Source organism: Pinus tabuliformis, chromosome 8, assembly GCF_031772625.1.
Source record: "Pinus tabuliformis cultivar Carrire ecotype Pingquan chromosome 8, CPIR1, whole genome shotgun sequence".
Taxonomy (NCBI): Eukaryota; Viridiplantae; Streptophyta; class Pinopsida; order Pinales; family Pinaceae; genus Pinus; species Pinus tabuliformis.
The window spans coordinates 1,810,339,668-1,810,351,857 of NC_142294.1; the positions used below are offsets into that span (position 1 = coordinate 1,810,339,668).

Sequence of the window (12,190 nt, forward strand, 5' to 3'; positions counted from 1 at the left end):
ATTTTGAGGCCCAACATACCCCCAAACTGAAGGTATTGCATGTCCTCATGCAATCTATTACATTAATTTTTGATACTTGAGCTTTGTCTTAAACTCTGCATGATATCATTTACTTAACTTTTGCAAAATGTTTTTGATGAATTGCAACTTGGTTGGTTCTTGTGTTTCAACCATATTTTTTTTGTTGCATTCAATTTTAATGTATGATCTTTGCATATTGATAATGTGATTTTTATTGTAGAGTATTTTTGTTGGAATGCATCATGGTTGGTTCTTGTGTAACAACCATGATTGTGTTGGCATCCAATTAACTTTTAAATGCTTTTGACAAAGCCATTTGTATGCTCATGTAATAGGGAATATATTTTGAAGGTAAGTGGGTTTTAGAATGTGATAAATGAATATGGATGTTATAGGAATGTGACAAAGTATGTATGTAAATGTATCCCTCCCCTTAAACGGATGGTTTTGGTAGTTATGTGAAATGAGGAAAGGAAGTGAAGTTTTTCCAAAAATTATTATTCTAAATTTTCAAGGAATTAAATGGTTAAAAGTTAGAAAATATCATACCTTAACTTACCCTTTCAAAAATGGATGAGAGTTGTGCACGTGTGGCTGCAAAAATGTTGTTCATAGTCTTCTTTACTTGGTTGTGAAAATGGTGGATGAAATCGAAAAAGTGAATATTTTATTTTTGCTGCATCTACTGCTAAATCTGCCGTTGGATCTTTTGCTGAATGTTCGGAATTTGCTGCTAAATGCGATTGAAAATGTATAAGGCTTGGAAGATATACAAAATATAGAAGTTACATTTCCCCCCAGCCTTATTTATTGACTTGTCCTCAAGTCATGACAAACTAAAAAACAATGAAAGGAAATCTGCTTCATCTGCTACAAAATATGGGTCTTCAAGTCTTCAACACTCGATGGCACAAATCTTACTATGTGAATAAATGTGCCGGTGTCGAACATAGCAAGAAGTTGTTGACTTAGTGGCCATTAATGAATGCCACTAGCCAACACGAGAGCTCCCACCATTGATTCCAATGGGAGTCAAGATTCCTAACACATCTTTGTAGGTACGAATAAGTTTGTTGTGGTCGAGTCACCTACAAGATCCAACAAACAAGGGATATTAATGTACTCCCATTGTTCATTGGCAAGAGTACTTGCCATTAAGGCATGCAAGCCTCTAGGTGTTTTTACAAAGATAATTAGACTCTAGGACTTTGACTCAATGATATACATAGAAGCAGGGTTTTATTGGCAGAAATGACAAGGAAAATTAGAATGGCAATAAGGTTGTAAGTGAGCTTCTTGGTTTTATTTTGTGGGTTAGGAATGGATGAAAGGAAATGCTTGGTGAAGGAATAAGAACTCTTGCTGTGAAAAATGGATATGGAAATGTCATGATTTATGGATTTACAATTGGTAGAATACAAAATCCTTTTCAAAAAGGGAGGTGCAAGGTTGTGGTTGTGGACATGGATTTGTCTTTAGAATTTTTCATGAATTTAGTCTTTGGAAGACTAATTGTCGTCACAATGTAATCTCGTTAATGATCACTTTATTATCCTGTAACCTGTAAAAAAAACTTGGCAGAAAGAAAACATAAGTGTGTTCAAGAAGAATTGCACATTTCCTTCATGATTCTTACGCAAAAATTTCATACCAAATAAAACAGATTTAAGGAAAATCAAAGTGTTGAAATTAACTCAATTCATGATATTAGTATCAATCCAAAAATAACCATGAAAAGTAATACTCCCTGTTTGTGTCAGATAACTCATGCAATGTGCTCGGCGAAAAGTTTGGCATTAGAAAAATCTGTTGTGTTCTGCATATTAGGATGTCACATAAAAGCATTTAACAGAAAGATGTAATGAGTTTAATGCCAACTTGAAGCTACCGAAACATGATATAGAATCCTCCAATGTTTGATAAATCGATTTTCAAAATTTGTTTCCAAGTATTTCATTTTTTTATTTTCAAATTTGCGTGAATTTTTTTTTTTAAACAACAAATTTAGAAAAAATTATCAAAAGTAATAAATAAATGAAGACATAGATTTTTTTATTATCATTATTTTTATGTTGATTTATTTAGTTTTTTTTTTGAAACAACAAATTAAAAAACATAAATTTTTTATTCATTATTTAAGTTGAGTTTTTTTATTTTTATTTTTTGAAATTGTAAAATCAACAAAATTTTATTTATTAAAAACTAATAAAGCAAAATCCTAATTTTTATGGATTTTCTTCCAAACTCATCAACGTTTTTGTTTTCTTTTTTAATAAAAAAAACAATCAAAGCCCAGAGAAAATTACCATGTCATTTTAAGCTCAAAATTTGCTTCACTGCTGGTGAATTGGCATGGTGAAGTGTATGATGTATTTTTGAGGCATGGATGATGTTGTTGGTGAATTGGCAACCCACGACAACAATCAATGCCTACTCCAAATCACTGGTGAAAAATAGAATGTTGAGGATGAATTTTAATAAGAGGAAAAAATGAATTTAACTATGCCAAGGGAAAAGCTAAAACATATCATAGCACTCTACTTAAATAAAAGAGATTCCCTTGTCAAAATTGTGGTCAGAATCCAGAAAAGACTTCTAGATTCAACTCTTCTTTTTTCCTTGATGTACTGCGTGAGTTTCTGGATTTTTATCTTCTGAATTTGCAGTATGTCCAGAGTTCAAGGTGTTGACATAGGAATATGATGCCCCAAGGTTGGGAGGCTGGTTAGCTGTACTTCTTCGGAAAGCAAGAAAACACTTTATCAGCCCTCTTAGAAAGGGGCCATTGTATCTGGTTCGTACTCCATATAATACATTTTTCCTCCCATGCATAGGCAGAAAAGTGCCACTTCAGCATTTCTTATATCTGGAAGTAGATGTCTGTTCACTAAAATATACCACAATGAATTTGCAGCTCGAGGAAGCACATAAAGAGCTAATTCGTCTCGTTTGCTCTTCCTCTCTAGCAAGGCAGACAAAGTAGCCATGCCTCCAGCGAACCAATACACAAGCTTATGGTCCCTTGTTAAAACCTTTCTTTGCAAGCATATAACTCCCTGAAATATTCCTACAAAGGCCGATAGGATTGATGTAGAGCGCACAACCCCATTAATAGCATTCCAACATGTTTGCATGGGAGACTCCATAAACTTTTGAAGATGAAGGACAACATACGGCACAAACGTCAATGAGAAATATAATGGATATGTCTTCCTGAACGTTGAATACATTGCATTGCCATTATGTGCTAAACATGAGGCTGAATCTGGATGTATAACAGAACATGGAATAATTGAAGCAGATGGATCCAATTTAAGAGACGGGGAACCCTCTCTGCTCAACAAATAAGTAGAGAGAGAGAGAAGATCAAAATGCTTTGACAGCTTCACGATGAGCGTATTGGCTTTCTTGACTTTGGTTTGTAGATGCTCATTTTGAGCCAGGAAACACGTGAGGGTGCATATCGCTCAAATCGAGCCAATAAATATACATGAAAAATCACTCAAATCGCTCAAAATCTGCTTCACTGCCAGCAAAACCCGTAATTCTCTGCACATTAATTGTAAAAATAGTATTTTCCTTCACGCAATTATCAAAATAGGGTTTTGAAGAACCGCGGTTTTCTCACAAACCATTAGGAATTCAAGCAAACGATTCTGGTTTATGTAAATCATTCTGTTCCGGAGAAAACCCATGTCTTCGTTTTTCTAGATTTGTCTTGGTTTGATCACAAATCTCTTTTTAAAGTTGACATTTTTTAGGAGTTGCGTATGGATTGCCTGTGAGCACGAGGCTGAAAAGAATGCTGCATTTGCCTTGGGACTCTTTGCAGTGAAGCCAGAGCATCAACGACTCATTGCAGATTTAGGTGCTCTTTCCTGTTTGGTTTTCTTGTTAGAAATACGTGGAAATGGTTCCAATGATCGTGTTGTTCGTCCTCTTTCTAAAATGCTCCAATTGCACAAAAGGTCCTTTCAATTGCCTCTCAAATTGGCACAAATCTAGACTGGAATTTCAGTTGTATTGATTTACGCACCCGCTGTTGAGTAGCCTTTGTGACCTGTCTAAATAAATTTTGGTCTTCTAATACCCAAATACAGACCTGTGATTTCACTTAAAACATTTACACGAAAAAGAATGGTACGAGAGTCTTTCCAATAAGTGCTTGTGCCTTTGCTTTTAGATGCAGGGAAGCCTGAAAGGGCTCTTCTTATCTACACGAAAAAGAATGGGATGGGAGTCTCGCCAATAAGTGCTTGTGCCTTTGCTTTTAGATGCAGGGAAGCCTGAAAGGGCTCTGCTTGATCTAGGCTTGAGCACTGTCAGGGCTTTATTCAACTTCAAAAACTCAGTTTGGATTTTAAAAAGGTTTATTCGCAGGTTAGGTTTCACAAAGTCTTTATATATATATATATATATCTATATATATATATTTTTAATAATAATATATATGAACAAACCTTACTTTTAAGGCCTACACTAATGCAGATTGGGCTAGAAGTGTGGATGTCAAGAAGAACACTAGTGGAGGAGCATTCTTCCTTGGAAAATGCCTAGTGTCTTTGTAACAACCCTGGTTAAAAATCCATGTAATAAAGTTAATAAAGGAAAAATAAGACCAAGGTCATGGGACATGTATTCCAAGCTGAATGTTGGGCAAAAACATAGTGATGGGGATCACTTGTGATTAATAAATGGCTATGGAAATTGGCAAAGGAAATGTGGAATTAATTGGAATTTATTTATGAAAATAATGGAAAATATGAGAAAATGAAGGTGAATGGTCACAAAATTACATGTCAGGAAAATTGAAGGAAAATAGAGGAAAATTAAGAAAATAGAGGCCTCAATGATAAAAAGGCTGCTAAGGATTTGTTCATAGATTTTGTTTGTTTAGCCTTTGGCACTCTCATTCCCTTCTCTTTCTCTCATACTCTTGCACACTTAGAGTTTTCTTGGAGCACTCTTAGAGGATTTTGGCATACTTTGGATTTGGAGAAAGAAGGAAAGGGAAAAGCAGGAAAGCACAAGGGGACAATGGGATCAGTAGCTACAACAAGTTTTCTTTGCAAGTACTGAGTTGCATGTATGATTTCCTTGCTAGCTTTGGCATGTATGGTGTATGCATGGAATTATTTGGTTATGATTTGTCATTGGCATGGGGATTACCTGGATTGACAATGGCTTTGCCTAGCCTTGCCATTTCCTAGATAACCATGGTGTTGTGGTGTTGGCTTGATGGGGCCTGACCCAGGTTCGGAGTTATTTAGCCAAACAAATCCTTGTACTACTAGCCCTTTCGGCAACAGTTCGCAGAGCATGGACTGAGGTCTCACCCGAAGTAGTATGGGGGGATGCTGGAACCAAGTTTCCGCACCCTTGAGATGTCTAAGGGGTCGATTTAGTCCGATTGTGAATACCTTCGCACAGGTCACCTCACACACTTTCCTGAACTGTGAGGCCTTCACATCCTGATATACTTGCCTTCGCGCAGCCCTAACTAGGAGTTGAGGAGCTTTCGCACTGCCAAAGCAACGATTTGCGCTATTTCCTCAAGTTACAATGCGGATCTTACTTATCTCTTTATAACAGTTAGTTATCTTTGCGTAATAGATACTTTATATTATATTCGCTTACTGAACACATTCATATAAGTTTGTGCAACAAATAAACAGTAAACTTGCAATTCATACCCAATATACTTCAATGCATAAAACATGAAAAGATACACAGAAATAGTGTAAAACTTGTCTTTATTAATGCTTCAATTGGTTATAGACTCAAACTGCCCTGCGCACTCAATTGCAGGGGTCCGCGCACTCAGTTGCGGACTACTAGGCATCTGTGCACTCAGCTGTAGAGCCTTCTCATAATCTACGACCCAAAGACTCGACTTTACACTTTTTACTCAATGCTTCATCATTACATCTTCTATATTCCTTCTATTATATGTCTTTACACTTAGAGCCTCACTCTATTTATACAATCCCATGGTCTACGGACCATGGGTAGAACTCTCAAGTCGACACCACATTAATAAAAGTAAGGGCGAACAACCCTATGACTCAATTACAACTTCGCACTCCGCGCCCAATTGCCTTGGGGGGATCCCATGCCAAACAAGCCCCCAACACAAACATCATGACTCACGCTCGAGTGACTCTATTGGTGCGGAGATCTTCGCGTGGAGACCTCCCAACTCTGCTCAGACTGCTGCAAGGTCGATAGTGCAACTTGCTGTATCTCTTGGACGCACTGGTCGGAGATCACGACATCTAAACTGCTTCCCTAGATCTGTTCCTGTGTCCCATGCATTTGTTTATAGTCCATTGACTCCTTTCAGCTACCTGGAGTGCTAAGACTGTGCTTCTGTCGGCTAGTCAGATAGCTGGGCCACCCATGTATGGCTTCAATTGACTTCCATTCACTTTGCCTGGGAAAGGTTCTCCATTTAGCTTTACCAACTGCACTGCGCCTCCGTCTGTGATGTCCTTAATAACATACGGTCCCAGCCAATGCATTCTGAACTTTCCCGAGAATTTATCAAACTTACTATCATATAGTAACACCAAATCGTTCACCTTGAAGGTGCACAACTTAATATGTCGATCGTGCCAGGCCTTTTCGCGCTGCTTTTGTACCTGCTGATGGAATCCAGCCAAAAACCGTTCCTCTTCGAGTTCCTCCAACTGCGCGAGCCTCTCCTCCAGGGCTCCACGGTCCGTCATACCTGTGAGTGCTGCTATGCATAGACTAGGCACGATATACTCCATTGGCATTATGGCTTCCACTCCATAGACCAGTCGAAAAGGTGTATGTCTCGTTAATTTCTTGCATGTCATCCTATAAGCCCATAATACTGCAGGTACGCGCAGGTCCCAATCACTTCGCTATGCGTTGCATACTTTGGTCAGTGCAGTCTCCAGTATTTTGTTAAATTCTTTTACCGTCCCGTTGGCTTGTGGGTGATACGGGGTGCTTTTCTGATGATACACCTGAAACTCTTCTGTTAGCACATTGATTGTTTCATTCAGGAAATGTGTACCGCGATCACTCATCAGGATCTTCGGACATCCAAATTGTGTCAATACGTGTTCAAAAAGAAACTTCGTGGTTGTGGCGACTGTGCAATATTTTTTCGGCTGCACTTCTTCCCGAGTCAGGTACTCCGTCGTAGTGATAATGTATCATGCGCCTATTTTTCCTTGAGGTTTGATAGGTCCTACGAAGTCGATCGCCCATTATTTAAAGGGCTGCAACATCGTTTGCAGATTCAAAGGCATCTTGTCCCTTTGTGATGGTTTACCTGTTCTTTGACATACATCATAGGCCTTGCAATGTGCTTTTGAATATTGATGAAGAGTCGGCCACCACAACCCTACGTGGAGAATATTTTGCGTGGTCGCTCTCATTGCATAGTTTCCTCCTGCAGTGCCCCCATGCATGTCTGCGAGGATATGGCTTTGTTCAAATTCAGGTACATACCTTCACAGTATCTCATCATTGCCCATCTTATATAGGTGCCCCGCAATGACAGAAAAATCTGCTGTGCGCACCACCAATTCCTTCTTCTGCTGGACAGAGTACTCTTTCAACATAGTTCCAGTCATGAGAAAGTGGATTATATCTTCAAAGTTTCCATCCGCTATGCGTACCGAAAAGAGCTGTGCGTCAGGTAATCCTTCCTCCAATCTAGTAGGTTCCTTTCCTGTCTCAATGCGCAACAGGTGATCCGGTCCCGCGTTTAGTCGCCCAGGCTTCACAATGACCTTAAAAGCATATTATTGGAACAATAAAAGCCACCTGCATATGCGCCCCCCCAACACAGGCTTATTGACCAAGTATTTCAACATGGAATGATCTGTATACATCTTGAAGTGTCCCCCTAGCAAATAGTGCCAATATTTCTGGAGCGCGTACACCATAGCCAATCCTTCGTGTTTAGTGGTTGATCTAAAATGACCATGTACTTAAAACGAAGTAGAATGATTAGGCCATCAATGAGATGAATGTTAAATTAAGGTGTGTTGATCATGTGAATAGAAGGGAGAAGGAATATGATGCAACGAAACTTAAAACATTAGATGCATAAGAAATAATATTTGAAACTGTAAAAACACAGCGATACCAGACAACGATGTTTACTACAAAGTTCATCCCTGATGGACTACGTCTACGAGTCTGCTTTCAAGTGGGCGTCCATTCTTATTAGGAGTGAATTCGTAAGAGATGATTGTACAATGATTTGATCATACTGAGTTTTCTCGCAGGCAATTCTGATCACTGTAATGAGGAAGCTCTCTAAATAAGTTTTCCAACTCCGCTTCCGACTTCAGATACTCCTGTAGCTCTGAAAATGAAATTTCCTATGTCCTCCTCTGACTGCACCTGAAAACTCAAAATACTTGTAAACTCACCATTATTATCTTGAATGACATTCCCCTTGCTTAAATAGCCCTGCAAGTGCACTCCTTAACCTCTCAACTTGATCTGGGGTGTATGTGCTAGCTCCATGAGTAATGTTAGGGTTTTTTAAGGTCATTTTGGTGACATTACACCTTAGGTGTATTAATTTAATTTCAAAATCAAATTTAAAACCCATTTTCTGACCTTGGCTTAGCGTTGACCGCTAATCGTTAGCTGATCGGGCGGAGTTGCTCCTGCCAGCGCATGTGAATAGAGGTTCTTACCCCGACGGTTCTATTTTGTTTAACCGAGTGGTTTTGCTAACTCCGATGGTTGCGGTTTAACCTGTGAACCGTTCACATGTCCTAGCCCTGATGGTTCCATTGTGTAAATTTTAATGCTAACCCTAACAGCTAGCTTAACTGCTGATGTAACCTGATCATACAACCTTTTCCCGATGCGGTTACTTAACCCGTCGCTAACTGTTATAACCTTGGTTTATGTTTTATAATATAGTTTTTTCATTTAAAAAGAAAGGTGTAATACCATGGTTAAGATTATAACATAAGGTTTTGTTTATGCTTAGGTTTTATTGCAATGGGTTTTGAGCAAGTTTTTAGGGCTAGGATTTGAGCATAGTTTTAGGTGCTAGGAAATAGCATAGTTTTAGGTGCTAGGAAATAGCATAGTTTTATATGCAATGGTATTTAGAACATAGGATTTAACTTAGGGTTTTAGGTCATGGACATATGGCTAGGTGTTTATGAGCATGGTTAGTATCATGGTTATTTTTGCGTTTAGCATAGATGCTTAATACTAGGGTTTTTTAAGGATTTTTTAAGAGTAGGCAAAGATATAGGGCGATAGTTTAGGAGTTATCGTTTAGGTCTAGGGTTAGGTCTTAAGTCTCATTAGCTTTATAAGACCCATATCGACTCTACAAAGCGACATCGGTGAAACTGAAGCCTTCACCGGACAGTCGACCTCTGCACATCCTTGTGGTCTCCATGTGACATTCGTCAACATTACACGAAGACGACCATCACAAATTTGCAAATGACACTAGTGGTGACGAAGCTGATGAAGCTCAAACCCTCTTTGACATGATATCTAAGAACATGTTGACTTGACTTTTGAAATATTTCATACATGAAGGATTGACTAGATCCTCTTGGATCATTCCTCTCCACTTAAAAGCTTTTGGACACAAAAGTTTGACTTTAGACAAATAGTAGGTGAGGGTAGAGTTCCTTCACCCTCCATCTTTTATGAAGAATGCACCAATACATTCGATAAACCACTTGAAAGTGCTGACTTTGATGATGATGAACATGGCACATCCTATACAAGTGACTTGTTTCTTCCATCTGCATTGTGCACAACTTGTTGATATGGAGAAACAACTTGTGATGATCATGGCAATTGGATTCTTCCAATGACATATCATGAATTAGTGATTCAAGAACATCTTTGAAAATGGTATTTGTTGAAGTTTGTTCAATACATCTGATGGGTATTAACAATCTACTTTCTGGAATAACTGAAACATTCAAAGACTCCTTTGATTTTGACTTCATATCAATTACTTGACTTGATTTACTTTCCTGTTGATTGATTACTAAGTGTAGTTGCAACAAAGAACTTGTTGGGTCCCTATAATACTAGTGATTACCCCATTACTATTGTAGTTATACCCCTTATTTATATTGTTGTGCCCCTATTACCCCCATATTGTTATTTCTGTGCCCCATAGAATCCCTCTATTGTTATTTTTGTGGCTTTATATTATTATTGTTAGGTCGGCTGGATTATATTGTGACTCCTTAGACTCCTATATATAGAAAGGAGGTTTTGTCATTTGTATCATCCAAGAATTGTTCATTTATGTAATGTAAAGGAGGTTGCCCCCTCGAAGAGGCTGAATTCTAAGGCGTTGATCTATCTTTTCTATCTTTTCTTGAGCTGGTTTCATAACATTTGGTATCAGAGCTTTGGATTCTAGGGTTTCGCTGCTCCAAACAGGTCATCGTGGAATTTTCGCTATAACTTTTTTTCTGTGACGTTTCAGAAGTCGCAAAAAAAACCCATTTGAGAAGAAATTGCGCTGAACCTTGGGTCCGAATTTCAGAGCTTTTTGCACGATATTTACGGAGATATGATCTGAGGAAGTTGGTCTTTTTGCAGACTCCTGAATTACATTCAAAACAGGTGACCTGGGGAAAATCGTCATAACTTTCTCTCTGGGGATCGGATTGAAATTTCGTAAGAAGGTACAGAAAGAGGACGGACTGTAGTTTCTTGTATGTGTGTTTCAGATTCAAAGGTTGAAACAGTGACTCGTGGCACGTCGTACAAGTTCGCTCTACTGAACCCGTCTAAAAGCAAGTCACTGTGGGAGATTTCACATAACTCTTCCTTGGAGAATCCAATTTGGCTCAGACTTGTGGCATTGGAAAGAGGACATAGAAGGCTACTACAAGTAGCAATTTCAGAATTGGATGATCTGAAATTACAGAGATACATCAGATTCAATATCAGGCTTCTATAAAGTGAAAAAAGGTGTGTAGTTTTTTTAAATTTTTGTGTAAGCTTGGTTTAACGGAATTCAAAGGGCATAGTAAAGCATTATTATCGGTAACTGATGCCCCGAGGAAAGAAAATGCAAACACCTAGTAAGGAACCTGAAAGCTCTAGCATGACTCATGAAGAAGAGGAAGAAATGCTACATGATATATCAAAATTACAAGAACAAGTGCAACAAATGTCACGCTCACAAAAGCTAACAGAAGCTAAGATAAGTGGCGTGGAATCTAAGATAAATGGCGTGGAATCTAAGATAAAGGGCATGGAAGCTAATGGATGATTTGAAGATAGATTTGAAGAGAGACATGGCAGATTTGAAGATAGATTTGAAGACAGACATGGAAGAATTGAAGAAGTTGCTACAAGAAAGGGTCACTAATGGTGAAAAGGTAGTAAAGGAAACTCATGATGAGAACAAAAGAAATGTTAATCATGATTCCATAGACGCTAATGTTGGATCGAAGAATCACCATATTCCAAAAATCGATATGAGGAAGTTTGATGGCAAGGATCCCGCCACATGGATATTACAGATGGAGCAATTCTTCGATCTCAATAATGTGCAAAACACACAAAAGGTACGTATGGCAACTGTATATTTGGAACCAAATCAGTTTGTATGGTATCAATGGCTTTGCTCTCGTAAACAATTTATCACTTGGGCAATTTTTACGGAAGAATTGATAGCACATTATGAAGATACAAAAAGCAACACTTTTTTTAGCCAATTGATAAGTCTCAAACAAAAGGGTTCAATAATGGAGCACATTGAGGAGTTCCAAAAATTGAACATAAGGGTAAAAGATATTCCAGAGGAGCATAGGATTGATGTGTTCATAGGGTCTTTAAAGGATAATATCCAACATGATGTTCGCCTTTGGGAACCTGATTCATTAGAGAAGGCATTCAGGTTAGCAAGAAAAATGGAAAGCAAAATTATGGCAACCAGGAAGCATACCACTCACAACTATAAAGACGGAAGTGTTGTTGCCCCTAGTCTTCCACAACCTATAAGGTTGACACCACAACAATTGGAAGAAAAAAGAGCAAAAGGGCTTTGTTACAGTTGTGATAGCAAATACACTAAAGGTCATAAGTGTGCTGAGAAGAAATTATTCTACATAGATTGTGAAGAGGAAGAAGAAAAGGAGCAAGAAAGGTCAAAAGAAGAAGATATACT

General features: G+C 38.2%; 1 pseudogene; it reads right to left on the reverse strand.

Annotated features, from left to right (window-relative positions):
- The window catches only part of LOC149243498 (uncharacterized), a 29,238-nt pseudogene extending 25,522 nt beyond the window's left edge, over positions 1 to 3,716 (reverse strand).
- Between the last annotated feature and the right edge of the window lie 8,474 nt (positions 3,717 to 12,190).